This window comes from Numida meleagris, chromosome 3, assembly GCF_002078875.1.
Source record: "Numida meleagris isolate 19003 breed g44 Domestic line chromosome 3, NumMel1.0, whole genome shotgun sequence".
In the NCBI taxonomy this organism is placed as follows: Eukaryota; Metazoa; Chordata; class Aves; order Galliformes; family Numididae; genus Numida; species Numida meleagris.
In genome coordinates, this window is record NC_034411.1 from 97,084,303 (window position 1) to 97,098,282 (window position 13,980).

Genomic DNA, 13,980 nt, shown 5'->3' on the forward strand with positions numbered 1-13,980 from the left:
ACCCAGGGGAGAGATTCATGGCAGGTGAAGAGTGAAGATCAGCACAGGGACTCCAAACAAAAGTGGTGCCCTGTGATTTCATCCATTGTCACGGGAAGCTTTCCATCACAGAGACAAAATCCAAAAAGTGGGAACCTTCTGCTTTCAGTTTACCAGACAGGAGTGAGATGTGAAAAAAAAGAGAAACCCAAGGACCCCCTGGCTGAAAGGCTGAAATTGGTCCTGAACATGAGAAGGGGTGATGAGAAGAGCCCCAGGAATGGTATGAAGGCCTGGAAAAAAGTCCTAATCCATGAGCGGTTCAGACGGTTTGGTTTATGATAAAGACTGAGAGATGATGTGATGAGGCTGTAAAGGCAATTTCATAGACAGAAAGCATTGCATACTAAAAAGACTCCGTAACCAACATTTCAGCTTCTGCATAGATCGAAAATCTTTTTCATGCAAGTGGTGACAAGATGTAAACTTATGTTCTTGTTGCCAGAACCGAGGGAAAAAAACCCAAACCCGTCCCTTCCGTGCTCACACACACATAGAAGAGAATGGCTTGGACACAGCGTGGAATACATCCTACAAGGTGTTTCTATTATTAGAAGCTGGCCTCTGCTCTGGGAATAACACATACAGATTGATAAAGCCGATAGCAGGTCAGGCTCACTGGGACCGCAGGGGAGGCCTGTTTCTATGGCAATGGAGAACAGTGCAATGGGAGGCATGGCGTGGGCGGCTGGAACGGCAGCATCGCTCCCAGCACAGTGGTTAGTTGCTTTGGCGACAGGTGTGAGGCCTGAGACAATCATCTCAGGGGGAAGGAGAGAGAGGTGGGGGGCTGGGAGACCCAGCTGCACTTGATGCGGGCTGATGAAGGTGTAGAGAACGGACATGGTGTCAAAACTGATGCATTTTAGTTATCAAAAAGCTTTTATGTGTTAGACACCAAAGTTGTGAGTGTGCACTTTTGATATACGACCTGATAGATGTCAACAGTCATGCAAAGGATGGGTCTGGTGTCACTGATACTCGCCCTTGGGAAGCTGGAAGGGGAGAGAAGCTGGTGGGATGCCGTGTTGCAGACATCTTAGTGGGCCTTTGGGCACACAGTGTGGGAGGGAGACTGCGTGCAGTGCTGCTCGGGACCAGGAGTGCTCATCTCATAGTCATAGCACCATAGAACCATGGAATCATAGAATCATAGAATGGTTTGAGTTGGAAGGAATCTTCAGGACCATCCAGGCAGAGACACCTTCCACTAGAGATGGATGCCCAAAGCCCCATCCAACATGGACTTGAACACTTCCACAGAAGGGGCATCTCCTTCCACACACGTGAAGGCAGCATCCAGGTGATGCAGAGATTGTAGTGAAGAAGTTAACAAATTGAAGAAGAAATGAAAGCACGGATGTTCAGAGGGGTAAACATGGCATTTAAAAATCAATGGGTCTAAGCACAGGTGCCAACCAAACCTCCAGGAGCTGCTTGTCCCAGCTGGGCAGGCCCATGGGAGGATGTCAGTGGGAGGGGTTGGTGTATGGCTTGTCTTTGCTTCCCAAATCCAAACACAGCACAAGCAAATATTCAATCAGAAGTCTTCCTCTCTACTCAAAAAGGGTAACTTTGCACAGTAGAAATCGTAAAAGGCAAATATGATGACACAGCTCATAAAGTGGAGGTGTGTTGGCTGACAGTGTGAGCACAGTTGATGTTTGGGGATATAGTGGGACCACATCTTTAAAGGACAATGATCTGTTTGAAAAGTAAAGCTGTAAATAAGTGTCCCCAACCTACTCAAGCCTAAAGATATTCTGCCTTGTTTCTGTTCCTGTAAGATTTGTAGGTGAAGAAGTCAAGGGCTTTGCCAGGTCCAGAACCATGAGAGACAGCTGAACTACAGTATGCAGAGGCTGACACTTATGGATCTCTACCAACACCTGCACGGCACTTCAGATGTTAGGGAGACCTGGGTGTCAATGTTTGAAGCTCGCTGTTAGGCACAAGCATGAATAGAAGTGTCCATGAGGAGGTAGGATGCCTGTCCCGCACTAACCAGGGGGGTGGGGGTGCTGGGGCTTGCATGGGATGAGGGGTGGAGGCCAAGGCTGAGGTTGCACACAGCCTGGAGGCACCAAATTGGAGCAATGAGGCCAGACCTAGGCTCACCCCATGCTCTTTAGGGCTGCACACACACAAGGAGAGTGCTAAAAGCAGCAGTGGGGCTCCACCTCCACAAGGCAGTGTGGGAGTGTGGGGGCTGCTCCTTGCACATTCCCAGGCAACCAAGAGCCTCTGTCAGTCAGCAGCAGTGCTGACACTGATCTCCAGCTTCCCCTGGCTTCACATTAGTATCGCTTCGCACACACGACCATTAGAGCCATCGCATTAGTGATAGATGAGTAATCTTAGATCCTCCTCCTGAATCACAGGGCTGGACAGCCAGACCAAAGCAAAAGGAATTGTTACCATTAAGGGATTGTTACCATTAAGGGACCAAAGGGTCCCTCCTCCATCCGTCTTGGAACATCGTGCACTAACCTATTAGTAACAGGGTTTTAAGGAGCAGAAAAAGGCTTTAAAAAGTAATTCCATTATGAGAACTACAACTACAAATGCAAGGTTTATTGTGCTCATGGGAATGCCATTCATATCCCTGCAAAGATAGTATGACATTCTGCAGTGAAAGATGTTATTTTTTTACTGGAAAAGCAGTTGTTTAATTGAAAAATGAAAAAGTATAAAAATATTTGATTTAACTAATTTAAACATCTGAGCAAATTCACTGTACGATACCTTATGTATGCAAAGTTATAGTCCTTCTTGGAGCTGTTTTCTTGGCTAGCTGCGTCCAAGATGTGCTGTTGGTTTATCCCTGGGAAGCTGCTAACACTTATTTTTCTCCCTCACTTGTAATGGGAAGGAAAAGGATTTGAAAAGTAGGCAGGCCCTCTGTTTTGAGCGTTTTCCTTGAAGTGTTTCAAGCACACATTGCAAATGAATCCTTTCTGCAGCAAACTGTCTCAGGGAGCCAAGGGGAAATAACTGGAGTGTGATACAGTCCCGGTGAATTTGTTACAACGTTTACAAGGCGACTCTTCTCCCATCAAAAAGGAGCTTCCAGGGAAAGTAAAGTTGAAATGATGTTGCTCATGATCCTGAAAAGTTTCTGAGAGAGGAAATTAAAGATGAATTCAGCTTTATGAACAGTCATGCCTATTAGTCATTTATCAGCACCGCTTCTTGTGAGTAAGTGAGAGTGACTGTGGCTCTGCTTTATTCTGTGCTTTGTTTTCACAGACGGCCTTTTCTCTTGCAGAAGAGCGTGGATTTTTTTTATGGAGGATGGCTCTGAATGTCAAGACTGACGTTTTCTCAATCTGAACAATGCTGCACACCAGCCTTGCTCTGGTTCCCACCAGCCCAAGCTACGCCGCATCCCAGGTGTCATGCACAAGCCAGGGACACGGCCCACAGGTGAAGTAATGGGAGCTGACCTGCGGTGTGTAACATGACCAGGGCAACACAGAGCAGCATTGGGTGAATTTAACACAGAGGGACGTGAGCAGAGCTCACCCTGCCTGGGCTGCACCAACCCTCCTGCTCCCTTCCCGCTGTTCCTCGAAAAACTCCCAGCCACATACTGGCTTGAACTGATCCCACTCAGTTCTTGGCATTTAGCATGCTCACAGACTGCAGTGATTCATAGAAAGCTCCTTGTTCTGGCCCTGGAATGAGCGTACATGTTTCAGAGCCTTTTTTCATGCAGCTATGCTGCAGTCTCCTAAAAAATGCATGTGCAGGCAGATCGTTCTGCAAATCCTATGGCAACCGGCTGCACGGCGGCTGGCTGGCTGCATGACAATGTGCAAGGCTTGTGCATGGAGAATCGCCACACTCAGGGAAAAAAACTTCCTAGAAATATTAGTATTCAGCACCCGCTACCAAGGTATCATAGCAATACAGCATGATCCGACTGCTTGCAATTATTATTCATGTACAGTGGAATATGTATTTTTTTAAAGCAGCATTGTAAATTAATGTTAGCAAAATGTAATTTGTAATTTAAATGTAAATCAGAATTGACTAAGAATATAATTAAGCTCTGAATGCCTCGGTGGTATTTGCTAGCCAGACTGTTTTGTGGTGCTTTTTTCACCAACATGTTAAAGTTCATTGTTCATCCCGAATACCTCAAAGTATATTATCTGTATACGTGTGCAAAAAATACATAAATAATAATAGAAGCTCATGTTATGCACTGTTGAGTTCTGGATTGATACACATGATACATCCGATGTATTTCTGCCAAAATGAAGGCTGCTTTGCACAAGGGTTGGATGATGGCTTGCTTTTCCTGTGCACTTTTTCAGCTGAGTTTACATACGAAGGTACCTGGAGCCCAAAGCCTGCTGCCAGACACGTGGCTCTGGCTCCCTTTGACAAGCAGAACTGAAATTATTACTGACAGCTGAAATTAAGATTTTAATAATTACTCGAGCTCTTTTTTGCATAGACCCAGCAGGAGAACATCCTACGATATGTAGTGCGTCAGCCACTTACATCAAAGTAAATGAAAGCTGAGGCTTTGCAGCACTGGAAGGATGTTCAGCAACTTTCAGCATGCTGCGGCCAAGAGGGTTTTCATACAAATAGGGGGTATAACTTCAGTGGGAAGCTCGCCCTTTGATGAAGGTGAGGGCATACGCACCATAGCAGTATGCAGACTGTAAATGGTGTTAAACAGTGCCTAAGTGTAACAGAGAGGAAAAACCGGGAACAAAATATTTCAAGAGAACATGAAGGGAATTAAGATGGTTTCTCCCATCCTACACTTACCTACTGGTTTCACAACCAAAACACTCCCTTTGGGTTTCGTAGCCAACTATATGCTCCCTGAGCCCTTCGGCGCTGCTTTCATTTGGCTGTTAAGAAAATGGTGCAACCATTACACACAGACAAGCCCCGATTCAGTTCTCCTTTCACTCTGTGTGAGGGAAGCACAACCCCCACCACCTGGCCTTGACATGGAGAACTCAGGCCCTGCTACCAGTGGTATGCCATCTCCTGAATACAAAGAATACAAAGCAGTGATAATAAGTCTAGTTAGAAGATTCTGGTGCTGCAGGGGTGGCAGGAGATTGGTTGGGGGATGTACAGCCAAGGGGCCCTGGCGAAGGGATCTCCAGCTTTGGCTGTTTCTTGTTCCTTGGGAAAGGTTGTGAGAGCAAAGTCTCTCAACCAAGGCCCTTCCGTCAGCTTGTGTCATTGAACACTTTCTGGCATCTTCTTTTCTTATATCCCTCTCCAGAGCTGGATGCACTGGCTGGAAGGTTGTCTGCTTCTGTGTTTTGATCTGGAAATATGGGGTTTTGAGCCTCAAACTTCAGTTTCTGGAGTTGCTTCAAGGAAAGCTTGGTTTAAACTCACCCTTCCTAAAGCCTTCTCCTAAACTCTATGTCATTTTGCATGAACAGGTGTGTTGGCTGGGGGGGTCTCTAGTCCAACCTGCTGCCCCGAGTGGATTGGCTACAACAGGTAGGGCAAGGGGTAGAACAAAGCAGCCACTGCTTTCCTCAGCTCCTTCAAGATGGAGGATTTCCAGGGACAGACCTGCCCCTCTCTGGATACCCATCCCAGCTCTGCAATACCCTCCTGGTGAAAGAGGTCTTATTCTGTCCACTCCAAGTTGGCAGTCTGTCTCCTTGTCATACCAGTTGCCACTGCTGAGCAGGTTTTAAGACTACTGACCTCTCTGAGATGGAGGTCTCCTGATGGGTATATGGACCACTTCCACTGCTGCAGAGGAAGAGACCTTCTACCAAGATAACTCAACAGAGGCCATCGATCACCTCATCATGCACACCTTGTCTTCATCAAATCTGCTGATTAGATATTTGTCATTGTCCCACCGATTTTGACTCATTGCAGCACATCTGTTGTGGTTTAACCTGGCAGGTGGCAAAGCACCACACAGTCATTCACTAACTCCCCTGTTCCCAGTGGGATGGGGGAGAGAATTGGGAAAAATGTAGAACTCATGGGTTGCAGTAAAACTATTTACTAAGATAGAGAAAAAGAAAAGGTTGTTATTACTCTTTCTATATATGAATGTATATAACAAGTGATGCCCAAGCAATTGCTCAATTGCTCACCGTTCCCCAGCCGAAGCCCAGCTAGCCCCCCGAGCAGCAGAAGCAAGAGATGAACTCCAACTCCTTCTGCCTGATGTCATATGGTATGGAATATCCCTTTGGCCAGTATAAGTCAGCTGTCCTAATTCTGTTCCCTCCCAACTCCTTGTGTCCCTTGCTGACAATGGCCTTGGCTCTGTACAACACTGCTTAGCAGCATCTATAAACACTGGTGTGTTATCAACACTGTTTTTCTCCTGCAACCAAAACACAGCATCACGCTCTGAAGAAAACAATTCCATCCCAGCTGAAACCAAGACAGCGTCTTACAATTTCTAAGAGGCTGTAACTTAGTGATCTTTTTGTTGACAGCTACAAAAAGTGCAGATGAATCCTCATCCAGGTTATAGAAGTACTGAAGAAGGGGGAGTGTACTAGAATCCTGAAGGTTGGTTATCCTGCATATTTGAAAAACGTCTTTGTAGTACACAGTATCTAACTCTCTAAGTCCTGTATTTAAATACAAAAAATGAATACACAAAATGTTATTGTTCATATGCAAAAATGCTTACATGCAAATTCTAAATAATTCATTGCCATAAAAATCTTATCAGCTTATCTTAAAACTAGTACATGTTTAGGCCTACGCACATTCAAATATCTCGTTTTCCTGCTGAAGCCGCCTTCCATCCTTTGCCGCCAGTAGTCCTCTACCTGTCCCATCTTTCAAGAGTGCAGCTCACTGCAGGGATCAATATCACTGACAGAAGGAGGTGGTTAAGGGGCAGAAATAATAATTTTTTCACTTCTATGAAATGTGTGATGAGAACTTTCCTTTTCCATTGAAGACCCCCTCACTGCAAGAAAGACATTGAGGCCCTGGAGCGTGTTCAGAGGAGGGTGGCAAAGCTGGTGAGGGGTCTGGAGCACAGGCCTTATGAGGAGTGGCTGAGGGAGCTGGGATTGTTCAGTCTGGAAAAGAGGAGGCTCAGGGGAGACATTATCGCTCTCTATAACTACCTGAAGGGAGGTTGTAGTGAGGTAGGAGTCGGCCTCTTTTCTCTTGTAACTAGTGACAGGATGAGGGAGAATGGCCTCAAGTTGCACCAGAGGAGATTTAGGCTGGACATTAGGAAACACTACTTTTCTGAAAGAGTGGTCAGGCGCTGGAACAGGCTGCCCAGGGAGGTGGTGGAGTCACCGTCCCTGGAGGTGTTCAAGAAACATTTAGATATAGTGTTGAGAGACATGGTTTAGTGGGGTTATTGGTGGTAGGTGGATGGTTGGACTGGATGATCTCGTAGGTCTTTTCCAACCTAGCTAATTCTATGATTCTATGATTCTCAGACTGTCAACATTACACACAGCAAAAAGGTTAGGGGGATAGGATGGGTTGGGCGATGGGACTTGCATTATACACCAGAAGACCCTGTTCATTGCAGGGCAGTTGGACTAGATGACCTCTATGGGTCCCTTCCAACTCAACAATTCTATGATTCTATAAGCTGCCAAGTCAAAATCCACCTTTGGTGTACCCGCTAAACCATGTATCACCTTCAGTTAATGTAAACTTAGACCTAAACATGTGGCTTCAGTGAAGTATTTTAGGACTCTTCTCACCAACCATACCTTTAAGTCAGACGGAAAAACCCACTGTGCAGTTCTCGAATGAAGAGATTTGTTTCAGAGTCCTTCAGTGGGGGACAAACTTTAAGATGGAGCTGTAAAAATATGTGCATGAGTGGCTGTTCTCAACAGAACTGACTTAAGGAGCCCAAAGGCTTTTTTCAATCTCATATCCTATGTTCCAGTGGAAATATTATAATCAGAAGGATTTTAAAAGTGAGTTGGGTTATTTCCCTGTTTGGGAAAGGGGACTTTTATACAGTTATATCTCATGGAAAAAAAAAAGTAGAAATGTTGCCATTTGGGATATTTAAAACTGAATGGGTCAGAACTACCAAAACACAATCTAGACAAGAATCCAGCACTGGAAGGAGAAAATCAGCATGCAGCCAGACAGCCTGTTCAGCCCTCATTTTTGCTCTGCCTGTGTTTTTCCCAGTGGTCTATTTATCTGAGCACATCGACTTCTTTCAAGATAAACAGAAAGGATTAATCTTGACAAAGCAACTCTCTGAGAGGCTGGGAACCACAAAGAAGGAAGAGGGGAGTAATGCAATTATTTTTGTGCTTTATAAATAATTTGTAGCTGAAATAAGTAAAATTATACACAGCAGCATTCGCATATATTTTCCTCTATATCCCAAGGGAATTAAACTGCAAACACAGAGAAAGAAAAACAGCAAAATTAGTTTCTAATGAGTAGTATCTGGAAGAACAATGTGCTTTTAGACAAGAGGGAATGGGCTCAAGCTGAGCCGGGGGAGGTTCAGGTTGGGTATCAGGAAAGATTTCCTCTCAGAAAGAGTGGTGAGGCATTGGCACAGGCTGCCCAGGGAGGTGGTGGAGTCACCGTCCCTGGAGGTACTCAAGAATGTGGCACCGAGGGACGTGGTCTAGAGCAGTCACAGGCATGGACTGACAGCTGGGATAGATGATCTAAGCGATCTTTCTGACCTGATTGATTCTATGATTCTTGTGTGCTTGCCCCTTCTCCCAGGATGTGGGCCATTGGATGGACATGGCGGATGTCCCCTTGTGCAGTACAGCTTGTAGTGTGCTGGCAAATAGGAACCGTTCAGATTTGTTAACTAGTTTTGCTGTGAGTAATAATTTCCTTGTTGGCCTGCTCAAGTTTGTGCACCACCTGGTGAAGAAATGCAAGGAGAAGGAAAAACACAAAGCTGAATGTACATTAAAAGTTTATGAATATGCAGTGTTTTGGTACAGAAAATCATTCTAGCAGGGCATATTCTCCCTCTTCAGGGGGAGCCTGTTGATGAGGCCTTCTTGCTTCAGCTGCAGGAAGTGTCATGTTCACGGGCTCTTGTCCTGGTGGGGGATTTCAACCACCCGGATATCTGCTGGGATAGCGGCATGGTGCGTGGCAGACAATCCAGGAGACTCCTGGAGTCTGTTGAGGATAACTTCCTAGTCCAGGTATTAGATGGACCGATCTGAGGTGAAATCCTACTGGACCTGGTGCTCACCAATATGGAGGAGAGCATTAGAGAGGTTAAGATTGGAGGCAGCCTGGGCTGTAGTGATCATGCCCTGGTGGACTTTGTGATCTGGAGGAATGCAGGCCTGGTGAAAAGCAGAGTCAGGACCCTGAGCTTCAGGAGAGCAAACTTCTGGCTGCTCAAGGAACTGCTGGGTGGGATCCCCTGGGAAACTGTCCTTAAGGGCATGGGTACAGAACAGAGCTGGCAGCTCTTTAAGGACACCCTTCTGAGAGCACAATGGCTCTCCATCCCCCAGCAGAAGTCCAGCAGGGGAGGCAGGCGACCAATGTGGTTGAGCAAGGACCTGCAGCTTAAACTGAGGGAAAAGAGGAAAATGTACAGGAAGTAGAAGCAGGGTTGTGTAGCCTGGGAGGAATACAGGGCTGTTGTCCGCATGTGTAGGGATAGGATTAGGAAAGCCAAGGCACAGATGGAGCTTAACTTGGCTAGGGATGTGAAAGATAACAAGAAGAGGTTCTACAGGTACATAGGCAGGAGGAGACAGGACAAGGAGAGTGTTCCCCCTCTCATAAAAAGTAATGGAAATCTGGCTTCCTTAGTCATAGAAAAAGCTGAGGTGATCAGTGAGTGCTTTGCCTCAGTCTTCACTGGTGGTCAGGCTCCCCATGTCTGCCAGGACCCTGAACCTCGAGGTGTGGGTGACAGGAATGGATTCTGTCCCACTGTAACAGTGGAACAAGACCGAGACCTCCTCATGCATTATATGCAACTGAATGCATATAAGTCCATGGGGCCAGTTGATATCCATCCCAGAGTTCTGAGAGAGACAGCTGATGTGGTTGCTGAGCTGCTCTCCATCATATTTGAAAAATCATGGCTGTCCGGTGAAGTCCCTGGTGACTGGAAGAAGGGAAACATTACTCCCATTTTTAAGAAAGGGAGGATGACCCGGGGAACTACAGGCTGGTGAGCCTCACATCTGTGCCTGGGAAGATCATGGTGCAGATCCTCCTAGAAGCTATGTTAAGGCACATACGAGACAAAGAGGTGATCCAAGACAGCCAGCATGGCTTCACCAAGGGCAGATCTTGCCTGACCAATTTGGTGGCCTTCTAAAATGGAGTGACAGCACTGGTAGACGGGGGAAGGGTGACGGATGTCACCTACCTGGACTTTTCCAAAGCCTTTGACATGGTCCCTCACCACATCCTTCTCTCTAAATTGGAGAGGTATGGGTCAGAAGGATGGACTGTTCAGTGGATTAAGAACTCGCTGGCTGGATGCAGCCAGAGGGTTGTGATAAATGGTTCTACATCAGGATGGAGGCTGGTCACAAGCGGTGTCCCTCAGGGCTCAGTCTTGGGACAAGTGCTCTTCAACATCTTCATCAGTGACATAGACAATGGCATCGAGTGCACCCTCAGCAAGTTTGCAGACCATCAGAGAGATGAGTTCCCACCAGACTTTACCAGGGAAGAAGACGTGCCACAGCAGGAAGCAGTGTTATGTGAGAGCTTCCACATTTGAGTGGACACAAACTTTTGGCAAGGGGAAACTGCCTGGGGGAGAACTTAGGTATAACCAAGGTCAAAGGCATGTAATTTTCAATCTGTACCAACGCTATTAGATACCAGCTTTATAACAGCTTGATAGGTGACAATTCACATTTACCTTCATGGTCATAAATGAATTAATAACAATTGTTTATAACATTAACATATTTTACAATGCATCATAAACAGTAATTCACAAATACTGAAGATATTATTTCACAGTGATTACAAATGAGTTAATCCTTTATACACAAGGAGCGAGTTTTTTTCACATAGGGGAAAGAATGCTGAGCTGCCGCAGAGACGGTTTTTGTTGGTTCAAATTCAGCTCTAGAAAGTGCTGGAAAAAGAGGGAAAGGTGAAACTGTTCAGAGGAACTGTTGTACTCTGGGGATGCAGTGCAGGGGCAGTTGGCTGTACGATGGGGTGGTGCATGCTTGCCCTGCACCCAATGCAGTTTTCATCTTTTTGGTCCTGTGGCTGGAGCTTCTGCAGCCACACAGACAGATGGAGAAACCGGTTCAGCTGAAAGCTGAAGCTTACTGGTTTTGGCCAAAGGTTACTGTGCTATTGGCAGCTGTGGCCATTGTAGTTATGAAGCCAAGGAACTAATGGAAATACTAAATTCCAAATTATGCCTTTTATTAGAAGTCTGGAGAGGGACATCTGATAATTTCGCAGGGAATCAATAGGGCCTTGAGAAAGGTATTTAAATGGAATATAACACCGAGATGGAGAAAGAACTATGTTTAGAAAAACACACCAGTCAGGCTCCCTGGGAATGTTCCTTGTTTCTTTTTCCTTTCCAATTGCAGAATATAAGATGCTACATCATCCCATAGCATATGCAGTGTGCAATAATATACATTAATAATAATAAGCAACATGTACAGTGCTTGATATCTACACTAATTAATCTGCCTCATCACCCCTGTGGGCTAAGCTTGGTTACTCTTGGAGAAGCTGAAAGGCTAAAAGAGCTACTGCAGTGTGGGAACGGCAGAGGGCTCAGAGGTCCAGCCCTGCACCTTCCTTCTCATGGCCTTACACACCACAGACTATCACACAGGGGTAAGAGTTAAGAAAAGTGTGAAGTTTTTTTTTTGACTCTTCTTTGGAACAATGAGATGTTATTTATCATTTTGTCCTCTGGGAGCAAGGTGACCCTAAAGTCAAATAAAAGACCCTAAAATGACAACAAAGCCATTCCCCTGCTCTGTGTTATCCTTAACATTGCACAAATGAATCAGGGTATGAACCACCAGTGTTCACATCCCATCCCAAAATCTGGAGACCTGCTCTGGATGGGGTGCTCTGGTTTGCGCCTGGTGCTAGAGAAGGTCTGAGCCCATTCCCAGTGCTGGCCAAGGGGTGGCTCTGTGCCTTCTCTACTGCTGGGAGCATCTCCACAGGTCTTCAGATGTCTGTCAGTTGTGCTTGATGACAAATGTGTGTTTGGCGCTCTTAGTCAAACTCTCTGGTTGGTGCAGGTAGACAAATTCAAGATCATATTCTATGTATGCCATTTATACTTCTGGCTTGGCGTTTCAAAGGATTTAATATCACTATAATTGGAACAACGTAACTGGAATTTCCAACCTGAATGGTTTTATCTAAACTTTCCCTTCATACTTGTATTTTTAATAAAACCACCTGCTGCAGAACCGCTGCATACTGCCACTTGTCACCACCTGTGCTACTTGAGCAGGCCATGTAGCAGAGCTGCATCTCCATGCCAGGAGCTCCATTCCACTGAACCAATCAAGCAGCACATGGATATGTGCTGTAGCTCTGGCCAGCTTCCATTTTCTGGCTGATTTTCAAGGGCACTTCATCGGTGGGACTGAAGGGTGCTCTATTCCTTCAGATAATAAGCCAAAACGTGCTTCAAAGGCAGGATTAACAGGTGAGTAATGCATTCTCCTTTTTCTGTGATGGAGTGGGACCTACTCTGTCCGGGAGCAGAAAGTAGTTATTACCCACTGCTAATGATCCAAATCCATCCATCATGGTCGGCTCCTTCCCTCTGGGAAGCAGTAAGGAGAGGATGAGGAAGCTGGAGCAGATAAGCACTGCGAGGCCCCCGGTTGAGCAAAACACCAAAATAGCAGCATTTCATTCTTGTTGAATTCAGCAAGTTTACACTAGACTTCATACACTTAGCATCAGAAAAATGTGACTATTAAGATAACCAGGACTAAGAGAAAAAATATACAAAGTTCTTTCCCTTATTATATGTGTATACTTAACCGATTACACACACAATTCCCCAGTGCCCTTTGGTTCTGCCTGTGCTCTCGCTCCCGGCCAGCAGTGCTGTGGCTCTGGGGATCCAGTAGTGCTGGGCCTCGCTTCGTGTGAGATGGGCTGAGCTGATTGAGCTCTGCTCCAATAACACAGCTTCTGCACGAGGTTTTATCATCAGCTTTTTATTAATTCCTGCTCTGTTTCAAATAACAAGGCTTCTCATTTTCAAGCCCACATGTTGAGTATCTGATGGATGACCAGTGTTTTTCTTAACTATAGCCCACCAAATCTATCCCCAGTGTTATGTTGCCCCAGGCAGCAGACAAATCCCAGGAATTAGCTTAATCTGTTACCTTTGGTTTCATTTTCCCCTACTCTTTTGTAGAGAAGACAAATAAGGACAAAGCAGTGCGGTGATAAAACCAACACACAAGCAAAACCAAAAATAACCCAGCAAAACCTTCTCACTGGGCAGTATAAATATTCCTTTCAGGTTAAAAATATTTCTTGGAGGATGTAGAACCCTTAAAAAACATAATAGATTCCAGACAATGACACTTCCTCCCAGCCAGCCCAGGAGCGAGTGTTTGCCAGTAAAGGATGTGCTCTGCTCCACTGAGGAAGCAGCAGTGGCCACCTCACCATGGAGACTCCAGTCCTGGCTATAAAAAGATAAACTTATCTCCTGGCAAATGTCCTTACATGGGGAGTAACAGCAGGAACAACAGCAAAGGGGGGCTGGCACTGGGGTGTTCTTTTTGAAATTAGTAGAGGTAATTTTACGCATGTTTCTCTTTCTTCTCTAGAGGCAGGGCAATTCTTTTCCACTGGACGCAGCCAAGATTGGACTTTCCTACTGCCTTAGGTTCTGCCACATCTCTGGATGATTCGAAGAGAGAAACCACATGGGCTGAGGTGTCCATCACCTGCAGTGAGGGACAGGCAGTGCTTAGGGAGAGGGAGAACCAG

The 13,980-nt window shown here is 45.7% G+C and overlaps 1 long non-coding RNA gene across 1 annotated transcript; it reads left to right on the top strand.

The window, feature by feature from the left end:
* LOC110396721 lies at positions 952-4,206 on the top strand. The gene is made up of 3 exons (XR_002437205.1): positions 952-1,411; positions 1,827-2,020; positions 3,308-4,206. It is a non-coding gene; the product is annotated as an uncharacterized LOC110396721 (long non-coding RNA).